Here is a 10,757-nt window from a genome sequence, read left to right as displayed (position 1 = left end):
GGGCTTTTATTGCCGAAACAAAATAACAGCAATCAGAACAAAACAAATATTCCGTACGGTTTAATCTTTATTTTTACAGGATTTGGCAGGAGCCGTGAGGTCTGGAATGGGGGCCTTTTGGGGAACTTTGTATTTATTAAAATGGTCTGGACACTGGTTCTTATTATTCTTTCTCTCCCTTTGAAATGGGAATGGAAAGTCTGATAAATGGGCGGGGACAGAATCCAGATTCGTGAAACCACCAACTCGCGTGCCCCTTTGTGCCCCGATCCCAAAATGCACTCCTGCAAACTACCGACTTGGGAGGTGAGGTTCCCAGCCGCCTCCACCTGCTGAAAATGCTGGTCCAAGAACACAGCAACCCTCGGCCATGCCAAGGATAGAGCAAAGTTTCCGTTGGCCAGCTTTGCCTAAAAGAGTCTTATAAATATTATACATTTACTCCATGAATCTAATTCACCCTTCTTGGAAGAGAGGTGAAGTTTCTGCCTTAGGGTTAACATTGGGTTATTCTGCAACTTCCACAGTTTTCAGAGTTCACTCCTTCCAAATACTGAAATGCATCTTCCTGAAACAGCACAACAGATAGCCAGGCTGCTGTTCCATAATGCAAGCTTAATTTAAAACTTTTAAAAATTATGATATACACATAACATAAAATTTACCATTGTCACCAGTTTTAAGGGTGGTGTTAGGTGTATTCACATTGTTACACAATCAACTGGTTTCCAGAACTACTTCATCTTGCAAAACTGAATCTCTGTCCCCACAAAACACCTCCCTATTTCCTCCTTCCCCCAGCTCCTGGCAACCACTATTCTACTCTGTCTCCACGAATCGAGAGACTTTAGATACATATGTGGACTCAAACAGTGTTTGTCTTTTTGTGACGGGCTGATTTCACCCAGCATGATGTTCTCAAGGCTCACTGGTGCTGCAGCCCGTGTCGGCATTCGCTTCCTTCCCGTTTAAGGCGGATACTCTCCCATTGTGTATAATCACAGTTTGTTTGTCCGTTCATGTGTGGGCACCGTGCCCCCGGCTATGGTGGCTACTGCCGCTATAAGCGTGAGTGTACAAATATCTTTTTGAGATCCTGCTTTCTTCTCTTGGATATACACCCAGAAGTAGAATTGCTGGATCATATGCTAATTCTGTTTCTGATTTTTTGAGGAACCACTGTGCTGTTGGGCGTGACTGCAGCATTATACATTCAGCACAGCAACAGTGGGTGGCAAGGGCTCCAATTTCTCTACATGCTCACTGACACTTGCTATTCTCTGTTTCCTTTCTTTTCTTTTAATTTAGTCTTTATTGTATTTTTTTCCATTACCATTTAATCCCTTTATACCATCCTACCCTCAGCAATCCCTACACTATTGTCCATGTCCCTGAGTCCTTTTTCCTTTTTGCTCAGTCCCTCCACCTCCTCACCCCCTAGCCGCCCTAACGGGTGTAAGGTTAATGATTTAAGTTTAGTACTGAATGTATAATGAAAAGCTGACTCAGTCACAGAGATGTCAGCAATCGATGAAACGGTATAGAAGGCATTATCTTATTTTAGGAGGCAATGTCCTTTGCCCACAATTCAGCAAGACTTGGGCCAGATTAGCAGCCAGCCTGCCCGGTTAGGAGCCTATCCCTCTAGCCGTGCTGAGAGCTAACGGATGGGTGAACCTCACAGGCATCTGTCCATCCAGCCACGGCCACTTCCTGCCACCACTGAGAGTGCATGCTGCCGGGGGAGTGGAGCATTCCTTGCACACAATAGCACCCAGCTATACGGGCCCAGCCCCCATGAGACGCCTGGAGGATCGGCCTATCCAGCGGCGTCACCCACGACTTTCTTCCAAGTTCTCTGCATTTCAGCCAAACCACACTGCATGCTGCTCCCTCCCTAAACATGCCCTGTATTTCTGGCTCTACCCAGGGTCGCCCCCGCTTCCTCCTGCTAGGAACGCCCTGCCCCTTTCCTACATTTAACTGCAGGTCCGACATCAACTCTGTCAGGAAGCCGTTTGGACTGCCTGCAGTCAGAGGCAAGCTTTCCTTCTGAAGGACATGCACGGGACTTCCTCCTCTGTGCTCTCAGACCGGCCGTGTCCCATCTCATGGTTCGGAATCTGCCCCCCACCGCTCCCACCCGCCCAGACGGCGAACTCCTTAAGAGCAAACAACATGACTGCTCATCCCTGAATCCCCACTAACTCCATGTGTCCGTGGTTCACAGGTCTGTTCACACTCAACCCACATTCCCTGTCACTGCTTCAAAAGAGCCTTCGCTGACCACCCTGCTCACTGGCTCTTCACACCCCTCACAGAGCCTGGCATGCCTGCTCATTTGCTCGTAAACTGTCTCTCTCTCCCCCTAGGATGTAACCGCCTCGTTCACCTCCGTGGCAAGCACCACACTTGGCACAGAACAGGACCTCAGGTCGTTGCTGGATGAATAAGTCAATCAAGGAATGAATGAGCGTGGTGTGGATGTGTGACTTGGATTTTGCACAGAACTTTTGTAGAGCCTCAGGCCCCGAGAAGAGATGTTGGTCGGCAGCCCCAAGATGTGCTGGATTGGCACGTGGGCTGTGTGCTCTGGAACCCCCTTGGCCAGCCGGTGGTGCCAGGCCTCTTCCACTGCCCGGCCATGGGATCCTCTGCAGGTGTCACTGTGCACTGCGTCCACACGCGGGCCACATCTGAATGAGATGCCCGCATCTCTCCCAGTTGGGCCGGTTCCTGAGCCCCTTATGAGCTTCACGGAGAAGCGGCGGCCTCGAGCTGGCCAGTGTGGCTCAGTCGGTTGGAGCAGCATCCCGGATACCAGGGAATTGTGGGTTCGGACAGCAGCGATTGATGTTTCTCTCATATCAATGTTTCTCTTTCTCTCCCTTCCTCTCTCTCTAAAATCAATAAACATATGAAAAAGAAAGAAATAAAGAAAAGCTGTGGTCTCATACAGTTTAGGAGAAGTTAACAGAATTTAACACCAAGTAAAAGAACTAGCAATGGAATCTTCATGGCTGACGTTCGGCCTCACTTCAGTGCCCCCGCCTGAGCAAGTGAAGGTATCCGCGGGCCTGCGCGATCCCGGAGGGGCGGGAATGGTATGGCAAATGCCACTTGTGCGGCGGCAAAGGCCCTTTTCTGCACACGCAGAGGGTTCCTTTAGAGGCTTCCTCCTTTCAGGAGCTCCGTGAGGTGTGCAAGGGCCACTCCTGGGAGGAAGCGAGAGTCCGGCGTGTGTGAAAGTGCCCTGTATCCCCTACAAGAATGCCCCGCCATAGGCACAATGAGCTTAAGAGGGCAAGTCCAGATTGAACAGGGATGGCATTTGATCCGCTTTCAGAATTTCAATTCATAGTTCTATTTTTTTTTTCTGTTTGTGATCACTAAACCAAAACCAGGCCTGTCCCCAAGTACTGGGACCCACACACCCATCAGGCCAGGAATTCATTATGCAAAGTAACCCTTCTCCCAACAGCCAAATGTCCCAGACAGTCTCCCCACATGCCTTCCCTGCTGAGCACATCAAGCCCCAGTTTTCCTGGGGTGCCTTATTTTCTCCTGCCTCTCACTGATCATGTGGCAGCAGGTGACTGACCATGAAGGTACCTGTCTAGGCACAAATATCCACACAAGTGTCCTCTTCACTTCTGGTGACATAAGAAACCACACATCCCGTGTACCTACCCGTCCCACACAGCCTGCCCATTTGTTTCAAATAAACATGCAAGGATCTTAGAGATAACCCTTAGTAGCTGCACGTTAAAAATTAACAGGCTGGTATTTTTCTGAGGTTAATAAAGAAAACCTCATTTATGTGCATCAAACTCACAACTCTTCTCTCTGGGTATTTCCATAGCTCTGAACGTGGTAAGCGCCAGCACAGTTCAATCTGGTCCCCTCTGGACTTGCTTCTCAGGAATGCTTCCCGACCATCTCCGGTGAGTGCTGACCCAGCCCCGGGCCGGCTGGGATGCTGGGTCTCGGCCCCCACACGACACAGACCCACCTTCTCCAGGGAGCGTGCTCCAGGGAGCCTGGTCTGCGGCTGGCTTTACTGAGAGCCATTCCTGTGCCTCCGGTGTGCAGGGGTCTCCAGAGCCTGAAGGGCTGCCAAGGGAGGAAGGGATTTGGGTCCTGTAGACAAGACACTTGTCAGGAGGTGACACCTGATCTGGACCTTGCAGACTTGAACTGGGAGAACCAGAAGGGGCTGGGCATGACTGGTGAGGGGGAAACCATGGTGAAGATCAAGAATCAGGAAAGGAAGTGCGGAGATGGAGTTTATGGAAGGGAGAGGTAGGGTGAAAAGGCTGGAAGGGGGGGAAAGAAGCTGGGGCCGGCTGGGGGGCCGCTGATTCATTTGGTGGGGGAGGAGTTGCTGTCTGACTCTGGACCAGCAGAGGGGCAGATCCAAAGGGAGGTTGTCTGGGAGGGTAAACTGGCCGGGGAGGTGGGCTGAAAGGCTTTTTGCAATAATCCAGGTAAGAGGCACCGAGGGCCCACACCAGCCCAGTGAGGCTGGGAAGAGGGAGAATATGTAGAAGAGACTAGGATGCTGTGCTAGGCCTGGGGTTCGAGTACCTACATCATGAATCGACAGAAAAGGCTACATATGAAACACATGCATACTCCCCCCACCACTGCCTTAGATGCAGAAGGAAGAATTGATTCAAAGACAACCCAAATGTGACAAAGTCAAGATATGCCAAGTGGGAAATACAATTTGCATCAAAAACATTGGCCTGGATGGACCAAAAGAAAGGTTTACCTTTCCTTGTAGAGTTAGTCAGAAGGTTTTTGGGTTTTTTATTTTATTTTATTTTATTTTTTTAAGGGTAAGGAAGTTTCTTTCTGCCCCCTGGTGGCTTTAGGGAAAATTTCATGGAAAGGGCAGAAGAAGGAAAGGGCCTGAAGTCTCCACGTTGCACTCAAGGTCAGCTGAGCAAAGGACACTCTCGGTAGTAATGAGGTCGGCTCCGACTTTGCCCAGCACAGCTCACTCGGAGGTTGGTCCTCTGCTAAAGCGAGTAGGTGGCTCTGTCACCTCCCAGCGCACTGGAGAGTCGGTGCTGAAACTCTGACTCCAGCTGCACTGAGCTCTGGAGCTGTGGCTGCAACGTGAGCAGGGAGCAGAGTGCCTGTGACAATTGCCAGGAAAGGGCCCGCTGGCCTCCGTCACATCACGCTGGCCCGAGCACCCGGCACATGGCTCTACACCCCGCAGAGCTCACTCTTCCTTCGGCTGGAGAACATCACTACTCACGTTTTTATTTTTGTTTTTTTTTGCTTGAAAGCTAAAAATCTATCTGCAGCTCCCATCGTCCACCTCTCCCTCCGCAGCATTCCACAGCCCTACATGACGTCATCCTTGAGCCCGTAGAAAAGTGTGCGCTTGCGCTGCCCTGGCCCATTTGATGGTGCTCGCTGGCTAACCTGGGACCCTGGGGAAAGCCCATTGGAAGGCGTGACGCCCCCTTCAGAATTTGCCTCCATGTGGAAGAACCGTGCAGGAGGAGGACACGAAGCACCGCACTCGGGATGAGATGAAACGGCCCTCCCATCCTGGGTGCCTCTGTAACTGGATCCCCCCACCTGCTGCACCCGCAGCCAGCTAGCCTACTGCCCGCACTGGCTTTCCAGATCCCCTGGGTTCCATTCTGTCTCGAACAAAACAAACAGAAGGGTGCGTAACTGTACCAGGCCTCGAAACCCGTTTTGTTCTGCCATTGCGCCCAGGGAAGCCTGAAAGGTGGCACCACTGGAGAGGGGCTCTCTCCCAGGGTGCCCGTGGGTCGTTGTTCATCCGCAATCTGTGAGCAAGACAGCCATTTGACAGTTTTCAGCCTTCTAAGATTGAAAGTGTCCTTTGTGAATGGGTATTTAAAAATGATTCTGCCCTGGCCAGGTGGCTCAGTTGGTTGGAGCATTGGACCGTACACCAAAAGGTCATGGGTTCAATTCCCAGTCAGGGCACATACCTAGGTTACGGGTTCGATCCCCGATCAGAGCCCTGAGCACATAGGAGAAGCAACCGATCGGTGTTTCTCTCACATCAAAGTTTCTCTCTCTTCCCCTACCCCACTCTGAATCAATGGGCATGTCCTTAGGAGAGGATTAAAAAAGAATAAAATTTAAAAATAAAATAAAATGGATTCTAATTCCATGCTCTTGATGACCTGTTCCAATATTGACAATTTGCAGATAACTACCAGTAGAATCTCTTTTTAAAACAACTTTGAATGGAGAGATTTAAATGCCTTCTACATTTTCCTGTAGGAGAGAGTAGGCTGGATATGTTTTAACTGTTCCCTTGACGACTCAGCTCGGGCAGTGACAACGTCTACTCTGTCTGCCCTGAAACTGTGCTGCCCTCGGGGGCTGCTGAGACGTTCAGGGTTCTACCGCTTGCATTCCTAGGGTTACTCATTTTAAACATTTTGTTAAAACTTGATCGCCTTTCTTTCTGCTGACACTCGGAGAACAGGGAAGCAGTTCTTTCTTTCTGCTTGGGGCTGGGGAACAGGGAAGCGGTGCGACAGTGAGCTATGCCTTCCACCCAGGCCACTGCACCAGCTCCGACCAGAGGGGCCCCACTGGCCCACGCCACCACTCCTGATGAGGATGCTGAGCTCTGCTGAACTATGGTCCTTGCCCAAGGTCACATACTTAGAAAGGGATCCTCGGACTTGAACCCAGTCCAACTTGCCTGGGCCTGGGTCCAGGTTCCCCCCACTTTGTCTTCCACTCGCGCTTAACAAAAGGGAACTGGCTGCAGGCGGGGGTGGTCAGCAGGTTGCTCCAGGACTAGGTCTGCTGCCAGCACCCCCCCGCCCACAGTCCACCTGCACCCCTCGAGTCCAGGCCCCCAGCACAGTTGTCCACGGGGCAGCGTGGAGGGTCACTGTGTGCACAGCAAAAGCTGCCCAGGAGACGGTGTGCACTCTCCCGTGAGTGATTTATCCTTCACTTTGGCCACGCAGCCCAAGAGGCTTTCCCATGAGTAAGACACGAGCTTTTGTGCCTGAATTCAAGCCCATTTTAGCTGCTAAGTGGGCAAGTTGGCTGTCCTTTTTTTAAAAATCTTACTTTTTGATATTCCATTTATGTTCCAGATGGTGAAGTGGCCGATAAGCAACCTGCAGATAAGCGAGGCCCAGGATTCATCATCACGCACCGATGATACTGACACAAACAGCTTGAGTATCTTAACAAAGCAACGTGAGGGTAATAGAGATGAGCGGCCCAGTCGCTGCAATAAGCTCAAACCGGTGTCCAGATCTGTCCTCTTGAACTCGGTTCCTTTATTCCCAACCTTTCCCACCAGAATCTTTGGTGACGTTATCAGACACATTAGTGACCTCAGGCATGAACCACCGGCTAGCGTGGATGAAGAACTCAACTGCACACCGGTGGCCATGCACGGATGTTTTTCTGCCTGGAGAGCACACGGGACAGTTAAATCACAACGTGGCTCTCAAGGGGAGGCTGACAACCAGGGAGACCAGAGACAGGCATGGTAAATTTCTGCGGCTATCACCCCTCACCCTGCGCAGAGCCCCTCGTGGCTGCGACCTTCACCGGAGCCTCGCTGGGCTCCCCGCCATGCCGGCTCTGCTCACGGGCGTCTGCAGCAGGGCTGGTGAAGCGGCCACATTAACGTCTCCCTCACTGACCACAGGCCTCTGGTGAGATTCCACAGCAGCTCCACATGGAGGACAAGACACGGGTTTTGGTTACAAGTTGCCCATACTAGCTAAAAAAAAATCAGTTATCATAATTACCCATAAAAATACAGTCACGGAATAAAAATTCTTTTAAAAGCAGAGCTGTAAACCTGACCTGTCTTTGGACAGACCGATGCCAGGAGGCAACCACCGGCTGATTCTTATACAGCAGGAGAGACAGGGTGCAGTGAAGGTTTATTTTTCCCACTTATTTCACAAAGGCTGGTCACTGCATATTTTGGGATAGACTTCTTTGGGGAGCTGCATTAAAATCCTTTTATTGCTAAAGATTTATTGATAAATTTATACATTTCTTTCTACTTGATGAAAATAAACATGTAACTAGAATTAGAAACCTGCAAAGTTGCCCTGGCCAGTGTGGCTCAGCTGCTTCGAGCATCATTTTGTAACCAAAAGGTCACCAGTTCAATTCCTGGTCAGGGCACATACCTAGATTGCAGGTTCAATCCCCAGTTGGGGCGCGTGCATGAGACAGCTGACTGGTGTTTCTCTCACATCGATGTTTCTTTCTCTCGAATGAGAATAAAAAATAAAATAAGTGTTAAAAAAAAGAAACCTGAAAAGTCCAAGATGTAATATGAAAATGGAAATAAGGCAACAGCAGGAACCCCGTATAAATATTTCTGAATTCACCAGTCATTTGGGTTGCTCTTTAAAGAAGCATTCTCTCTGAATGTAGTTCACCACGACGCGGCAATGACCTCAGGAGACTGATGCAGCCCCACACTCGTGAAACCACAGACTCGCATCCGCACTCTGCTGAACTTACGTCGGAGATTAACTAACCAGATAGCACAATGGAGTGACGAGCAACCAGAAATAAGTGCCCAAACGTTGTGCTGTAATAATTCCATGGTGTTTTGCCATACGGAAACTTTAAAAAAGCACCAGCTACAGCACATTGACATTTTCTACAGCCACCTCACCCCACGCAGCACGCCCACCAGAACACGCTGTGATGAAGGAGCTGTTCCTGCTTCTGGGGCTGGAACTGTGCCCCTCTTCCCCCCGGAAATATGTTGAGCCCCAACCCCAGATGTCTGTGAATGTAACCTTACTTGGAATTAGGGTCTTAGCAGATGCATTAAGTCAGGGTGTGGTCACACTGGACTAGAGTTGGCCCTAAATCCAATATTTACCCTGCTAAGATGAGAAGACACTCAGGGAAGACCTTGGCCATGGGACTTGAAGGCAGAAAACAGAACAACGCAGTTGCCAGCCAACACCAAGGTTGCCAGCAACCACCAGAGCTGGACACAGCAGAGGAATGGGGCCCTGCTGGTGCCTTGATTTTGGACTTGAAGCCTCCAGAATGGTAAGAATCAATTCCCGGTGTTTTAAGCCACCCAGGCTGTGGAGACTTGTTAGGGCAGCCCTAGGAAAGTAATACAGTAGCCACGGCCACATGTGGCCCCTGAGCACTCAGCATGTGACTAGTGAGGCTGCGGAACTGAATTTTAAATTTTAATTAAACTAGACACAAGTAGCTAGTGGCGACCTTGTCAGATAGGTGCTCTGTCCCTTTGAATGACTTCCACCGTAGTCTTGTAAATCCAAATGCTCTATCGAGTTGGTTCTTCGGATTCACACTGAGAATAAATCATACCGTTACTACCGAGTTCTCAGCACACGTAGATTTAACGCTTTCATGGTCAGTAAAAGGACACAGTAACAGTTTCCAAGTTACAGTCTGGTCCTCTCTCCATATTTTAAATGATGCTGGAAAGGGACATGGAACTGTCCACACGCAAACGCGCTACAAGTCTGAAGCTCTGAATTCGCAAACCTGAAGTGCTTTCTTTTTTCACAATCAGAAAGTTCCATTAGTTAAGACTCACTGCTATTCAGACTCGCTGAATACTGAATTAACAAAGTGTGATGGACTGGACTTCATGGAGTATTCATGAGTTCTCGTTTGATGCTAATTAGTTTTTTTTTTTTAAAGGCCTATGTTAAATGATTTTAAGACTCTGGCACAAACTGGACAAAACCATGAAAAACTAAGGTTCAGGGGAAAATATGATCCAAAATCATATGGTTGAATTATGCCCATTAAGAGCACCTTTATATGTTGTTGGTATATGGCTCTAGCTGGTGAACATTTAAATAAATAAAATTAAAAAACCACCTTGGTATACCAGCTCTAATCAAACTACAGGAATCAAAGAACAGCTATTTCTGCTGGTCATTAGGAGTCTGCTGTATGCACGCCAGACAAGCGGAGAATGTCACTTCTCCTCCAAGGTGGCTGAAATATTTATGGTGAGTGCCATATCAAAGGGTAATTGACTAGTAAAACTCACAAATGCCAAAGAACATTAAGATTCGCTATGCTAGGTCTTTTCAACAGCACTTCTATTTGGAATTGCTTCTTTATATTGCAGGTGAGATCTGATGAGGAAACCAAGCCATAAAAATCTGCAAGCTATTTTGAAGCTCCAAAAATATAAAAAATTTGGCATGCAAAACATATTCAGCAACTTTAATTCTTGGTCTAATTGAACAGTGAATGGGAATGTTTTCTAGACTGGACTGAACTGGGGTATCAGCTGTGACAAACCACCTGGATACAAAAAAATGCAGTTTTACTTGGAACTAAATCTCAAAACATTTTAAAAGCAAAAACAGCCCTGGCCGGCGTGGCTCAGTTGGTTGGAGCATTGTCCCATAAACCAAAGGGCTGTGGGTTCAAGTTCTGGTTGGTCGGGGTGTGTGGGAGAAGGCAACCAACTGGTGTTTCCCCTTCCCATCGATGGTTCTCTCCTTTTCTCTGTCTCTCCCCTCCCCTCGTCTCTAGAATCAATGGGCATGTCCTCAGGTAAGGATTTAAAAAATAAGTACAAATGTATTTTTGAAAGTAAGAAATGTAGCTAAATCAGTAACAGTGGTGGTCCAGTTACCCACCATTCCCACTACACCCATGTAAAGGCCTTTGTCCTATAAACAATCAGTGAATCCGAATCTTAATACATTTTAAATAACTTTAAGCTTTTAAGACAGACATTT

The sequence above is a fragment of the Desmodus rotundus genome, chromosome 4 (genome assembly GCF_022682495.2).
Source record: "Desmodus rotundus isolate HL8 chromosome 4, HLdesRot8A.1, whole genome shotgun sequence".
In the NCBI taxonomy this organism is placed as follows: domain Eukaryota; kingdom Metazoa; phylum Chordata; class Mammalia; order Chiroptera; family Phyllostomidae; genus Desmodus; species Desmodus rotundus.
This window is presented reverse-complemented; position numbering follows the sequence as displayed.